Source organism: Mauremys reevesii, linkage group 8 (assembly GCF_016161935.1).
Source record: "Mauremys reevesii isolate NIE-2019 linkage group 8, ASM1616193v1, whole genome shotgun sequence".
NCBI classification, from domain to species: Eukaryota; Metazoa; Chordata; order Testudines; family Geoemydidae; genus Mauremys; species Mauremys reevesii.
This window is the reverse complement of record NC_052630.1, coordinates 60,848,359-60,863,135: the sequence shown is the minus strand read 5'-3', so window position 1 is coordinate 60,863,135 and position 14,777 is coordinate 60,848,359. Positions and strand designations below refer to the sequence as shown.

The 14,777-nt window shown below is 39.4% G+C and overlaps 1 long non-coding RNA gene across 1 annotated transcript in view; it reads left to right on the top strand.

The window, feature by feature from the left end:
- The first annotated feature begins 343 nt into the window (after positions 1–343).
- Positions 344–14,777, top strand: part of LOC120369797 — a 52,624-nt gene continuing 38,190 nt past the window's right edge. The window contains exon 1 of the long non-coding RNA XR_005583439.1: positions 344–380. This is a non-coding gene — a long non-coding RNA (uncharacterized LOC120369797). The remainder of the gene's footprint in view (positions 381–14,777) is intronic.

Here is a 14,777-nt window from a genome sequence, read left to right as displayed (position 1 = left end):
GTATGAATCCTTATTGGTCAGACAACTAATCTTACTTGTTTGACTACTATTTTTCCTCCTAACCAGCTATTTTTACACAGGAATTTAATAATGCTCTTATAAATATTCTGGTTTCTAAAAGCAAGGACTTATTAAGAAAGAGTCATTCTGTTACTACCAAAGTGATGAATTGGAGTACCTTTTTCACTGTTACATTAAACAGGTTTTAATTGGTATTCAGACAGAATAGCTCACCTGAAGTGCTGGGAATGCTTTGCTTTTAGTAATGAACAGTAAAGCCACAGGCAAGTGGTTAAACTTTTCTATCAGTTATGTGTTTGCTTTGTGTGTGTTTTTTTAAACAGCTCACTGTGCCAGACAGAACATCAGTCCAAGAAATTGTGAGTTAACAGCTGCAAATGGAATCATTCCTCATGAAAAGCTGTAGGTAGAGCAAGTGTATTCCTAGGATGTTATCAGAAAGGTGGCACAAATCATGTCAGATGAAATATATTACGCACAATTTAAATGCATGTATGTGCACACACAAGATTGCAGTTGGGGTAATGGTGGTGGAAAGTTTCCTCTCAAAGTGAACGGTAATTAATTGTAATGGGAAGCCTCTTGTGGAGGTATAGTTAAAGTATACATGCATGCAAAAAAGTGTTTCTCTCTCTCTCTCTCTCTCTCACACACACACACACACACACACACACACACACACACACACACACACTTACTTCCTACAACTTATAATCATTTGAACATACTCCCTTGAATTAGCAGGATATTTGCATTATTGATTGCAGCTTTAGTTAAACATAATTTCATGTATCTGAACTGAGCTTACACGAACAGCAGATTTTGATAAGGACTCTGTAAAAGAGCTTGCATAATAAAGCCTACATAGATACACATGCAAACATAGAGAAGATGAGCAAACTTCTGGAGGACATTTCTTTTATTCAAACTAGTATATTCAAGCCTGGGAATTCTCTGAGCAGCCATCAGATTTATAGGATGGTACGAGTATCCACAATGACAAAGGGCTTGGCTACACTTGCGAGTTACAGTGCAATAAGGAGACCCAGGTGCACTAGCTCACTCCCTGTCCACACTGGCAAGGCACGTAGAGGGCTCTGTCTCCGATGCTACAGCACTGCTGGTACTCCACCTTGGTGAAAGGAATAATGTTTGTTGCGCCTTGACTACAACGCACGGGCGTCAGTGTGAATGAGGTGTTGCATTACTGTGCTCTGATCGGCCTCCGGAAATGTCCCATAATCCCCTTAAGTCAAGTGGCCACTCTTGTCATTGTTTTGAACTCCTATAGAAATGCAGAAATGCCCTTTAAAAGCTCTATTTCTGCAAGCTGGCATGCAAGCCATTAGTGTGGAATGCTGTGTGTGAGAGAGAGCGGCGAGGGGAAGGGGGGGTCTGCTGCTGTCTGAACTTACAAGACAGCATGCTGACATGCTCTCAGACACCCCAAAACCCACACTCTCTCCCCTCACATACACACAACACACTCCCTGTCACTCTCCACACACACACCCCATTTGAAAAGCACGTTGCAGTCACTTGCATGCTGGGATAGCTGCTCATAATGCACTGCTCCCAATGCCACTGCTGCAAATGTGGCCACACCAGTGTGCAAGCAGCTGTCAGTGTGGACAGACTGCAGTGCTTTCCGTACTGTGCTCTCCGAAGGTGGGTTTAACTCATAGCGCTCTACATCTGCAAGTGTAGCCATGCCCAAAGGAAAAACAGCAGAAGCTGTTATACTTATGAAATAATGTTGGTTATGATATTTGTGTATCTCATTTTTTAAGCTTGTAATAGCTGGGAGAAAAGTTGCAAGACAAAACAAAGCCAAAGCTCTTAGGAGTAATAGCGCTACCAACAAGAAGCCATACAACCTTGTGCTGTAATCCTGTCAGCTCTCACATATTAGGCAGGTCATGTTGTGTGTCATATGTCATGTGGCATTTGGGTAAAAGGCCTCCAACAAACTACTCATTGCAGCAAGTAGCGCTTTCCCCATCAAAATCAGGGGTGGGAAGGGACTAGGTTGATATCTTTTGGATGAGACCAAAAACAGAGAAGCTGACAACCTGTAGTCACCCAGTACAACAGATTCTTTGGTGCTCTTTGTAAGTTTATCTTCCATTTCTTATCAAATTTTAGTTTGAGGAATTACTTTGTGCCTACGTAAATTATCCCTGAAGCTTCCCCTGAATTCAGTGCCTTCCCTGTTATGTTATGTTGCAGTTTGTTGTTAAACAGCTACTGCATTTCAGTGGTGTGGGAGCGGGCCTGTTCAGTTTGTAAAGCACTTTGGAAAGAAAGCTGCACTATAAATGGAAGATATTATTCATAATTAATTGTAAGGTATAAATAATAGAGAAGTTCCAGCAGCAACAGTATGCACAGTATAATCTCCTCCTCCACCACCACTGATTAGCTAGATCTAGCAGCAGAAGCAACAGTTAATCTAAATTAACTAAATAACTGAACTGAACTAGATTCTAACTCTCTAATAATTTAGTGCCCAATCTCTTAATAGTCCATGTTAGGAGTACTAGTGACAATGTAGGATTCAGGCCTGTATTTTCTCCTGAGATAGTATTCTGAGTTTTGCTTGCCTGTTTGATATACATGCATTCTTACTAATATGTGTAAACAAAGGACAAAGATACTATGTATGTTGCTTCCGCCTAGCCACATGTGTTTCTTAGTATAATGGGAACAGATAAGAGCAGTTAAAGTGTTACTGGGTGTGGTGGGAGTATAATATATAAGTGCACACTTGAAGACTGCCTCAACTCCTATCTCAAGGCAAGGTCAAGCAACCAGTCGGGAGGGGCAAGGAGGAATTGGGGGGAAGGTAAAACACTAAAAGACCAGAGAAATGCCTGCCCCTGACCCTAGCACAACCTCACTACTTACCCCTCCCATGGGGTACAAAAGAAGTGGGATGAAGACCCCAGACCCATGACGCCCCGGAACAGAACATGACCATAAAATTGTAAGAAGTGGGACTGTGGGCATGAATTTCAGGTATAATTATGCCTGCTGAGGGAGCGGGGTGGGTGACAGAACACTGGGAAACGAGACTCTGTGGCACCAGAGTTATGGTATACATGCTTGCTGGAAACAAACCCCAATAAACATTGCATTGCCTGTACTTCGGATGTCTGGTCTTCTGCTTTCTGTCTGTATGACAAGAACCAGGAGAGCGGGTGAAGGGATAGCCATCTAAGAGTGCAAAGCATGTGTCTTGTGTTACAAGAAATAAGGACATTGTCACAATAAGGTCAAGGAAATTGATTTGCTTCTATCTAGTCAATGGGTAAATCTTGTTCAACCTTGCTGAGGTCAAGAGTTCAAGCATTAAGGTTGGGGGAATGAAAGGGGCAAATAAAAATCAAGTAGTGTTTCAGCATGTGTTCTTTTTGTAGCACTTGAAGAAAGTTGGGCTTTTAAAAAAATGTTCAACATCCACAATCAGGGCCAGATTTTCAAAAGATCTCAGCTCCCATTTAGGCACCAAAATAAATTACCAGCTTCTCAGAACATCATGATAATTTGGCCCTTCAAGTAACGTTTCCATCCGAGCCTCATTGTCCAGCAAGATCATATGTCAGTAACTGAAAGCAAGAGTTTTCCCAGTCTATTTCCACTCCCATTTGGGTAAAGGTTACAAGTCAGAATATAGTATGGCCATAGCACATGAAACTGAGTGGAGACAGCTATTATAATAATGGTGAGATCTTGGTTTTGTATTATGGCAGATTGCATGGCTAAGTATGTTAAGCTAATGCCAAACAGAGATAGTAAACATTCCTGTCAACACACTCTTTGCTGTTACCCCAGAGATCAACCAGATTTGAGTTGCCAAACCAAAGAAGTTTGACTAAGGGAAAAGTAAGGGGGGAGGGAAGGAAGAAATAATTAGAATCAATTATTTCTATGCAGCTGAGATCCTTGTACATCTCTTCTGATGAGTGCCTCTATAATAAAAAACATTTGTAAAATATAAATTGAGGTACATTGACATAACTTGTCTAATTGAGAGTGTCACCTCACATGTCCATAGGGTGACTGAACTGTTTAGCTTAATGATCTTCTCACCTTTATGCCGGGAACACTGACACTTCTTATTAGGCAAGTGACACCAATATACATGGCTGACTATATAGGAGAACTGCATTTTAAATGACAGAGGACCCTGTGCTCAAAACCACATTTATTTAGGGACCACCTGTCCCAAGTGGGCACCATAAAGCATCCTCAAGTATTTTACACTACTACATTATATTTAGTAAGTAACCACTTCTCCAGTGTGATCACAGGCTGCTCAGAACTTGACCTACACACATCTGCCCCCTCACAGAAGACTTAATTGCTTTGGAATTCAGTGCCCATAAAGGATATACATAATTTGTGAATTTGGACAACTGATCAGCAACAATGTAATGCTCTCTCCATTGTATCTAAGGCTATTGGCATTGGTATTTTTATTTAAAGTCAAGGATAGGACACGGGTAATAAACAATAAATCATGGAAATGTACAGAAGGCTGGCATTAGGCGGTAGCAAGCAGGGCAACTGCCTGGGTCCCCCTGCCACAGGGGCCCATGTGAAGCTAAATTACAGGTGGCAGGATTTAGGTTTGGACTTCAGCCTTGCTGCCAGGGCTGAAGCCAGAGCCCCACAGCTCAGGACCAGGCAATAAGTCACAGAGGTCTCGTAAAATCACAGAATCTGCAATAGATTTTTAGCCTTAATTATATCCCCAAGTTTTTGGAATACAGCATGGAGTCACCAGAGACTCAAACCCTTATGATCACACAATTGGAAACTAGCAATAATATTAACAGGATAGTCAGATAGAAGTAAATTTCAAGAACATCAGCAGCATATGGCTTTAAGAAGGTTAGGCCCACAGTTTCACTGGAAACTGTGTGTTCAGCATGTCTAAAAATAAGGTCCCAGATAACTCCGTTTGGACAAATAAAAATTAAAACGCTCCAAATTAAAGAGCACTGGAAAATTTTGGGTCTTAATGTGCCATCACTTAACCTCTATGATAGTTGTGAGTGATCTACTGGGTTTGATTCACAGAGGTGGTAGTGAACTACCTACTCCTACTGGTTTCATGAAGGTTTTAGTCCTAAGGCTTGATTCTCAACTCACTGGGACTATTAACATGCTTAAATTAAGTGCAAACTTAAATACTTTGATGGATCCAGGAATTAGTGTTCAGCACTTTGTATTATTGAACCTCTAGTAGTAAAAAACAAACAAACAAAAACACACACATGTGGTATACATTCCATAACCTAAAGGCATACACAAATTAATGGAATACACATGACCTGTTTGGAATACTCACAGGGGAAATTGTACTTCATGCACCAAATTCTGTACTCATTAGGACTCATCTAAACCCATTAATTGCAATGTGTTTCCATAAATGTAACTGACATCATAGTTTTCCCCCAATGTTTCATTCTACAAAGCTATGATGTTGTGTTTTTACAAAATGGGACTTAGCACACATTTTTGGAATAGTCTATTATCTGTAAGGCTTTAAAACTGATGTACAGTCATTTTGGTTATGTAGCTCCATAATCAGTATGAAGTGTTATATCACCTGTAGATGGTCTTAGTTTAGCCCTTCTTACCGTTCATTATTGATCAGTATTGTAAAGACAAATCAAAACTCCATCAAGCTGTTTGGTTTCAACTGGAATTACTTTTCTGTAAATTAAATGTGATCCTTTCATCCTGGAATATTTAGTTCAAAGTTGACCAGTTCAGTTAAATGAATACATTACCAATGTGATGTCTTGCAATACCATATGGAAGGTTTTTCCTCTTCTATCCAATGTGGCAAAGATTCCTATGATAATTATTGGAATGGTGATCAATTAGGAGATGAATGATCAGACATGTTCCATTTGAGCAACCATGTCCTAAGATTGAGAGAACATCACTCATTCAACCAAATCAAGTGATATGACTGACTTTATATCCATTACTGATTTATACTTTTAAGTATACATTGAATTATTAAACTATATAATGAAGTTAAGAAACTGAAATATATTGGTATGATATATATTGCATGTGCACACTCCATGCATTATGATGCGTGATAACCATTTACATTATATAAATTCTCAAAATAGGCTTTTAATCAAAAGTTACCAAGATCTATTTAATTTAGCTTTTAAGAAGATGATCATTGTAAATACCAGCGACTTTTTAAAATCTTTCTGCTGTTTTGTTTTTTTCATTAAAAAGTAACATTATAAAGTAACAATGACTGAACATTCGCCAGTGTGTTTACTATTTTTATTTGTGGTTTCATTAATTGAAACATTAATTTCCAGAAAGATTATCTACTAGAAATAAAACAAACAATACAAAAAGAAAATTATCTGTGTCCAGTCATATTTTTATGTGCTGGGAATTGGGGGAGGAGGGAACAATGTAGAAAGTTTTAGACTGTGTACTTCAAACATTTCTTATTTAATTATTTTCACTCTCTTGAGGTTCCCTTTTCAGTAGAATTTAAGGTGTGACATTTCTTGATTATTCTGTTATTTTAACTGCAGTCCCTAATAATAAAAAAGTTAAAATTTCCAAACTTATCTAACAAAGTGATAAGTTTGTGTCTTCCTAGGGTAGCCTAAACTATTAGTTAATCCAATCCTCGATGCCTATTTGAGCCAAGCAAACTCCCATTAATTCAAAAGGGATTCCTGCCAAAATAAAGACCAGGGGATTATGCCCCAGAAGGTCATCTGTCCACTACAAAGATACTAGATGTGCCTATGACAGAGTCAACATGGTAAATGCTGAATTACCAAAACAGAGCCAGATTTTGATTTCAATTAACCAGTGCAAGTCACTCGATTGACTTAGTGGAGTTACTATAGGCTGATGTAATTGAGATCAGCATTAAGCTCATATGTAGTACTTCACAGGTGACTACTAGCTTTAGCATTACATGTTTTGTCAGGATGAGCCTTTCTGACATTGTGCTATATAAGTAGCCTCCTGAAAGACTGGTGGTCTTGCTCAGAGAGCTTTTCCAACTGACTGGAAAATAGAAGCGCATCTCAAGATGAATAGGGAGAAAATAACAGATATTGTACTGGCTGTTGCCAGAGTACATTTCACCCAGGATCAAAAGATAATGAAACTGGACAAGGCCAGACAGACTTCTGTCCATCTGTGCCCTTACAAAAGGATACATCATCTAGATGTGAATTTTATAGAAAAAAAATTGGGAAGTCATTATAGACCATTTTTATAATTCAAGCCCCACAATCCTGGGGATGGTATTTTAAACTGAATGTTAGAAATCTGAACAAATTATGTGTCAGATAATATCCAGAGAAACCATACTGATTTCCTAAAAAATATTACGAGGGGGAAATAGATACACTGAAATATCTAATGTGAATAAGTAATATTAGGGTTGACATAATGACTCAGATCTGGTATTAGGGTCATGCTGGGCAAAATAGGAGCTTATAAATGAAATAAAATGACATCTTAGTGAAAAGATTCCACTCATCTGGAGACTTTATAAGAAAAGAATGTTCTGCAAAGACACTTTAAAAATCTTTGCCTGCAAGAGAGAATGTTAAACTGAGATTTGGTTACTAAGATTGTCATTCGCCTACCCATTAAAAACCAAGAACTCCTGTCAAAAACAAGAGAGGCAGAAATTGCATAAATCAAGGCTGAATGCAGTTTGAAAAACAGGTCATGCCTCAAGAGTCTGTAATGGGTAGAGATTCCAAGGGATAGCTACAAACCAGCATGGAGACTAGGAGCCAATTTTTCTGCTATTCTGTGTTGGGCTGATTGCAACTACCCAATTCTCTGTCCAAAGCCTCAGTATGGGTTAGAGCAGCCTGGGGGTTCTAGCACCAGCTGGCAAAGATAACTGAGGGGCCATCCGCCAGCTGGGGATAGCCAAGTGCACTGTCTTCTGGCCCATTCCTCCTCTCCACATGCCCTTCCCTGTTCCCCTATGTTCTCCTTCCTGGGGAAGGAACATAGAAACTAGCTATGGCCACTGAGGAACCCCGCATGCACCAAGTGAGTTAGGGGCAATCTTCACTCCTTTTGTGCTACCTGAGCAAGCTAGAGTCTCTGGCTATAAGAGTGGGGAAGAGCTGTTAAATTTTAGTCTGAGATTTACCCATTACTGTCAATGGGTAACAATACATCCCGTACTCAAGTCAGATGGATAAAGAACGTCTTCAGGATTCCAATGTCATATTGTACTAAATCTATGCCCTTGTCACCTGTGACAAAGCTAGACAAAGCCAAAATAGGAATTTTTGCAGCATCTCCGATGCCACGGCATGGCGGTGACCATCAGTAACATTGATTGCTGTGTGGGGAAATCTACAAAAGCTAAGTACCTTGAAAATAATTACAAAAATAAAAATCAAAATTACAACAAAAACAGGTAACAAGACTATTAAAATGTCTGCTAATGTAATTAGTATTCCCCTCGTCTCTCACCCAAGCAACTATACTATAATTTAACTGGGATTATCCAGGGAACAAGCAGACTGGATCCATGGGGAGACTGCCTTCTCTCTCTGGTACACAGGATCACAATGTGAGATCAGTCAGTATTTCCAGCTTCCAGCTCTCCATGGTAGGAGACCCCAGCTAAACTGGAGAGATTGGGAAAGAGGCAGCAGTAGGGGAGAGAAGCTCTGCAATTTGGGCCACTGTATCTCCCACTCCCATATCATTAAAGCCTGGACAGGCAGCTAGAACTATGAGACATGAGCTATGTAGGGTGAATAGAGTGCATTAACCCCCAGGGTATTGGCTAGTGTAGAGTAAATCTCTCATTGTTCATTACAACTTTTAAAAGGATTGTTTTGTCCTGATGTGTAGAAGGAAAATTTTGAAATCCTGACAATTATCACTGGATGGGGAAAATATTTCCTGCTCAGCCTAGATCCAGGTTCTACTTCCATCTCTGTCACAGAGAGTTTGGGCAAGTCATATAATCTCCTTGTGCCTGAATTCCCCATTTGTAAAATGTGGGCATACTACTTCCTGTTTCCACCTATTGTCTATATACAGCATGAGCTTTTGGGGGGCAGAGACTATCATTTACTGTATGTTTGAACATCTTGTACAATGAGACCCCATTCTTGGTTGAGATCTTTAAGTGCTACTGTAATACAAACAATAATGCAGTTTCCTTTTCTGTGATGTGACTATTACAGTTCCTTACAGGAGCTATATAAGAACATAAGTATGGCCATACTGAGTCAGACCAATGGTCCTTCTGAGAGTGACCAATGCCAGATGCTTCAGAGGGAATTAATAGAACAGGGCAATTATTCACTGATCCATCCCTGTTGACAGTCCCAGCTTACCGCAGTCAGAGGTTTAGGGACACCAAGAGCATGGTGTTGCATCCCTGACCATCTTGCCTAAGGGCCAGCCATTGGTGAACATATCCTCCAGTAATGTATCTCATTCTCTTTTGAATCCAGTTATACTTTTGGCCTTCACAACATCCCCTGGCAACATGTTCCACAGGTTTCCTATGTGTGTTCTATGAAAAAGTACTTCTATGTTTGTTTTAAACCTGATACCTAGTTCCTGTGTTATGTGCAGGGGTAAATAGCACTTCCTTATTCACTTTCTCCACACCATTCATGATTCAAAAGACCTCTCCCATAATCCCCCTTACTCCTCCCTTTTCCAAACTGAACAGGCCCAGTCATTTAAATCTCTCCTCATACGAAAACGGTTTTTATTGCCCTTTGTACTTTTTCCCAATTCTAATGTCTTTTTTTAAAGACAGGGCACCTGGGGTGTCAAATGGATTTATATAGTGGTAATATGATATTTTCTATTTTATCCATTCCTTTTCTAAAGGTTCCTAACATTGCTCTTCTAGATCGGTTTGCAACTCTTTGCACTCAGCTTTGGACTTAACTATATTGAATAATTTAATATCATCTGCAAACTTTTTCACCTCACTGTTTACCCCCCTTTCCAGATCATTTATGACTATGTTGAGCAGCACAGGTCCCACTACTTGGGGGAATTCCACTATTTTCCTCTTTCCATTGTGAAAACTGACCATTTAGTCCTATCCCTGTATAGTTTGCGTGTTTTGCTTGGGATTGTTTCTTGAAAGTCTCCTGCCATCTAGAAAGGTATTGAGTGGCTCTCAGCCATATTTCAAATCTCATATGAAAATGTGTTTTTCTCTTGTCTATTCTTACTTCTTAAATAATAGCAGCACGAGTGTGTGCTATTTAACTCTGTACACTCACAGTTATTTACAGTAACTCCATAGAGTGCTTTGGAATTAAATTTGTATGAAATATGTCATTTAACTAAAGATTGCACAGTAAGTATATCCACTGGTAACAAACAAGCTGGATTGGACATAATAAACTCTTCCACACTGCTGAACTTTTTTAAAGGAGAGAGAGAGAGAATGGAATCTTTTTGAGTTTCTGAAGTGTCTGGATATATTTGTTATGTTTTTAATATATCTTTGCACTTGAGTCAGCATCAGAACAAGATTTATTGAATTACAGAGAGCAAGGATGTTCTCAGAATACTTTGGGCCAGTTTTACAGACTCAAGAGGTTTGGATCAGCCTCATGTAAGCATCCAAAATTGGGGATATTTAACAAAACCAAACTTGAATGCAGATCTTCAAATTTCACTCATCTCTAATTTCCACAGAGTGATACCCACCAAGAGATTAAAAAAAAAACAAATACAAACAAACAAACAAAAAAAACAGTTTAGAATGATCTGCTAGAGATAGCCAAATCTGGAATGTTTGAGGCTCTTATGAAATCCCCTGCAAACTAATGCAAGACAGATGCAAGGGAAACCATTATGTGTAAGGTAGGATGGGCATTTCTCTCCATGATAGAAAGTACTGTGATAAAATAGATTAATAAATCAAAACTATGCTCTACTCTCTTTGAAATAAAGCATGTTTTCCCAGTTTTTAGAAGAAAACAACTTTAAAAAACTTTCCTAGATATTACCCCCAGCAGTCATTTCACTGCATCTTTTATTCTAGCAAAGTTATTTCTAACACACTTTCATATTTTTGCATGAAGTTGGTTCCATGTTTATAAGGGTAAAATGATTAAGTGGCTAGAAAGTCTAGTAAACTGTATGGTAGTGCAACTGACTTTGCTTTGTTGATTAGAATCCAGAGGGCAGAGAGCAAGTGGATTGAAAGTATGATATGGCATGGCAGTCTCTCTCCTCAGGGAGCTGCTATCAGATTATCATCTAAATAAATCAGAAGCCTGACACATAGGAACTGGAGGAGGGAATCCATTAGAATAAAAGTGAACAACAAAGAAACTCATACCCATTGGCAAAGTGTACCCTGCAGATTAATCCTGAGTAACTGCTTGCAATAAACATGGGCTGCAAGGGTAAAAAAATCCTGTGTTTAAAATGCATGGTACCTTGGCTAGACAATTTGCAGGTCTATTGGGTTCCCTTGAGCTACTTACAGCTGTGCATTCAGACATTCTTTAGATAAAGAATTTAAAAATTTTCATGTCTAGATAGGCTGAAGAACTCTGCTGGATGCTAAAATGGATGCTGAACCAACCCCATACCATACTATTTCCACTATATCCAACTAAAACAGAAGATTTTCTTGCATTTATACAGAGAAGATACAAATACATTAAAAATACACTGTCTGAGGAGCAGAATTCAATTTTTAACCACTTCTCTTAAGTAGTTACACCTGTAACATACTGTAGGGGGAAGTAATTAAATTGAATAGATGCTGCAACTTCTAAAATCAAGATATATGGAATACTAGCCAAATGTCTTACAGTGCTCTTTGCAGCTGTGCAAAGTATATTAGAAGGTGTTATGATAACTAGCACTCAAGCATGTGAGCAATACAAATCCAAAAATTGTATGTTTAATTTATTTTAAGCAATTAGTTATTGTCAGCATGGTCTGAATAAAGCTACAAAATCTCAAACTTCAGTTGGCCAATCTCTATTCTATACTATACTATCTTCCTCACAGAGTATTGTGAGGCTTAATCATGTATAACCCACTAACATCCACAGTGATAGTTGATTGAGAAGTGCAAAGGATTATTATTTTCTTCTTCCATGAGTCAGACCAGCACTTAGATCACTGCAGGGTGAGGACAGAGGAAATAAACTGAAACAATAATATAGGCACAGTAACAAACTCACTTCGTCGTTGCATCCGACGAAGTGGGTATTCACCACGAAAGCCCATGCTCCAAAACGTCTGTTAGTCTATAAGGTGCCACAGGATTCTTTGCTGCTTTTACAGATCCAGACTAACACGGCTACCCCTCTGATACTTAAACTCACTAGAACAGCTTATTTTTTTCTCTTCTAAAACACACACATTTTTGTATCGATTCCATTAAAAGGGGAGGTACGACGTGCCAAACTAAACTAAACATAAATAAACACTAAACTCTTCTGCAAGGTATTTCAGACAGTGCAGCTCTTACTCATCCCCACTGCTATGCTCCTTAATACAGCCAGCGGGAAGCCTCCCTCCCAATTGTATACAGCCTAAACTTCCTGGGTGTGAAGGAGAAGATAACAGTTAACTGACAAAACGAGAAGTCAGAGGAGACTGAACTGAGTACAGTACAGTCCATAAAGGAAACAGTCCCCTTTGCACCACATGCTTCTCTCTCATCATGTATATTCACAACAAGAGGAAGGGAACTTAGGTCAAATTAGTTTTTCAGAATTACTGAGTGCTGTCCAGCACCTTTCAAAATTAGGCCAATAGCAATTGGAGCAGCGGAGATGCTGATCACAGAAGGCAGGTGTAAAGGAGGATGTAGAAAAGGAGTGGGCTTGCCTACCCCTCCAGCCATCTTGACATCACCAAACTGTCTCCTCCTCACAGGCCAAACAGCTGTAGATTTGACTGTTTCTTTCCACTGGCATCACCTTCATACTATACCCCTGCCATCTCTTCTACGCAGGAATTTCTGGAATGGGTTGGTGCCTGAATGCACTTTTGGGGCAAGGGCAGATGCTGTCTGTTGCCTTGCCTCAAAGTGAGAGAATCATGCTTCTAAGTGGGAGTCTTGCCAGTCGCATCGTGGTTTATCGTGTTACCTCTGCGAGCTTGAGTTAATTGCTTCCTATGACTGTTTGCAGTTGCTTTTGCAGCAACTTTGTGAACAGATGGAATAATGTGCAGGCTGTTGCTCACTTGCCCCTCCATGGCCTGCCCTGTGCAGAATGCAATTAATGCTCACATGGTATAGGTTGGTATTACCACTGCACACCACTTTTTCTAAGTAGTTATTTTAGATGCTTGTTCCTGTTGTAATTTTTTATACTATATTAGGGCCTGATCATCCTGCATATTTGAAATAGGGTGTGTATTTTTATTTGTAATATTTACATTATGAGTTACAGTCTACATTATCTCTCCAACACCTACCACCCACACTCAAAGAAGGGTCTAGGAGGCTATTTCTGGCTCATTGTCTATCCTTTTGAGGTATATGAACTAGATGCCCTTGTGATCAGTGCATGTTGAATGCCACCAGACAAGAGTGTTGGAACTTTCTGAAAGGTTCCGATAACTATTATTTTGATTACATTTCAAAAACTTCAGTTTGAGCAAAACAGAGATTACCAATGTACAATAAAGGAACAGGGAAAGCATAAGTGTTAAGGAACCTCTAAGAGAGATGGCCTGATTCTCTTCTTGCACTTGTTTTATACTAGCCGCATTTAAATAGAATTACTGGTGAGAACTGATAAGGGAGAACTCAATCCAGACTACAACATCTGAATTTAGTTCAAGTACATTTACTGTGTAAAGGAGAAAGCAGCTCTTTCTTTGGATATTTGGTGGCTTTGCAGTTATCTGTTTCTTTTGTTGCCCATGTAAATTTCACAAAGTTATATCACCCTTGTCATTAAGCATCAATTAATGAGCCCATGATTAAGGGGGAATGACTGGCTACATCCTTCCCAGAGTGATGCTCAAAGGCATATCCAGAAAAGCCTCTGCCCTCGGTCAGTGAAAAATGATGTATGCACTCAACATAAACCTGTCAGTAGCAAAGAAAGCATGAGAGGATAAATCATAATTGTAACAGACTTATGTGCAAGCCATAATGTCATCTAAACTGCCATTTACAGATGGCTAACTGTTAAAAATGGCACACTTCCTTTTGCTTTTGAAAAGGAGGGATTATGAATATCTTGTGGAAAATGACAGACTCAATGCAACCTTCACACTTCATTAGTAGTAGTTTTGCAGTAGTACTTTGGGTTCCCTCTGCTAGCAATGTACAAACACAGAGTGAGGGACAGTCCTTGCCCGAAAGTGCTTTTCTTGTATCTATTTTCACTCAGTTCTACCACCACTGGAAACATTCTTTCCAGCAGCCTCATGGTAATGGTGGAATACTTTCAGTACTGGAAACTCTACCCCAGTGCTTCCAAATCCTTAGTAATAGCCTATGCCATAAACAAAGCTGCCTAGAAGCCACTTTATCACCTTTTGTGGTTAATGGATCTGAACTGAGCCTGTCTGAAGTATTTGAATGTAACAAGACAAGTGAAAAGGTAAAAGCAAGGACCAGCTTTGTCCGAAAACTCATGGCCACAACATGGGTTTCCAACGCTAACATACTTCAAACAGTGACTCTAGCACTGGTATACTTGACGGCTGAATATGACACACCAGTCTAGGTGAGGAAGCTC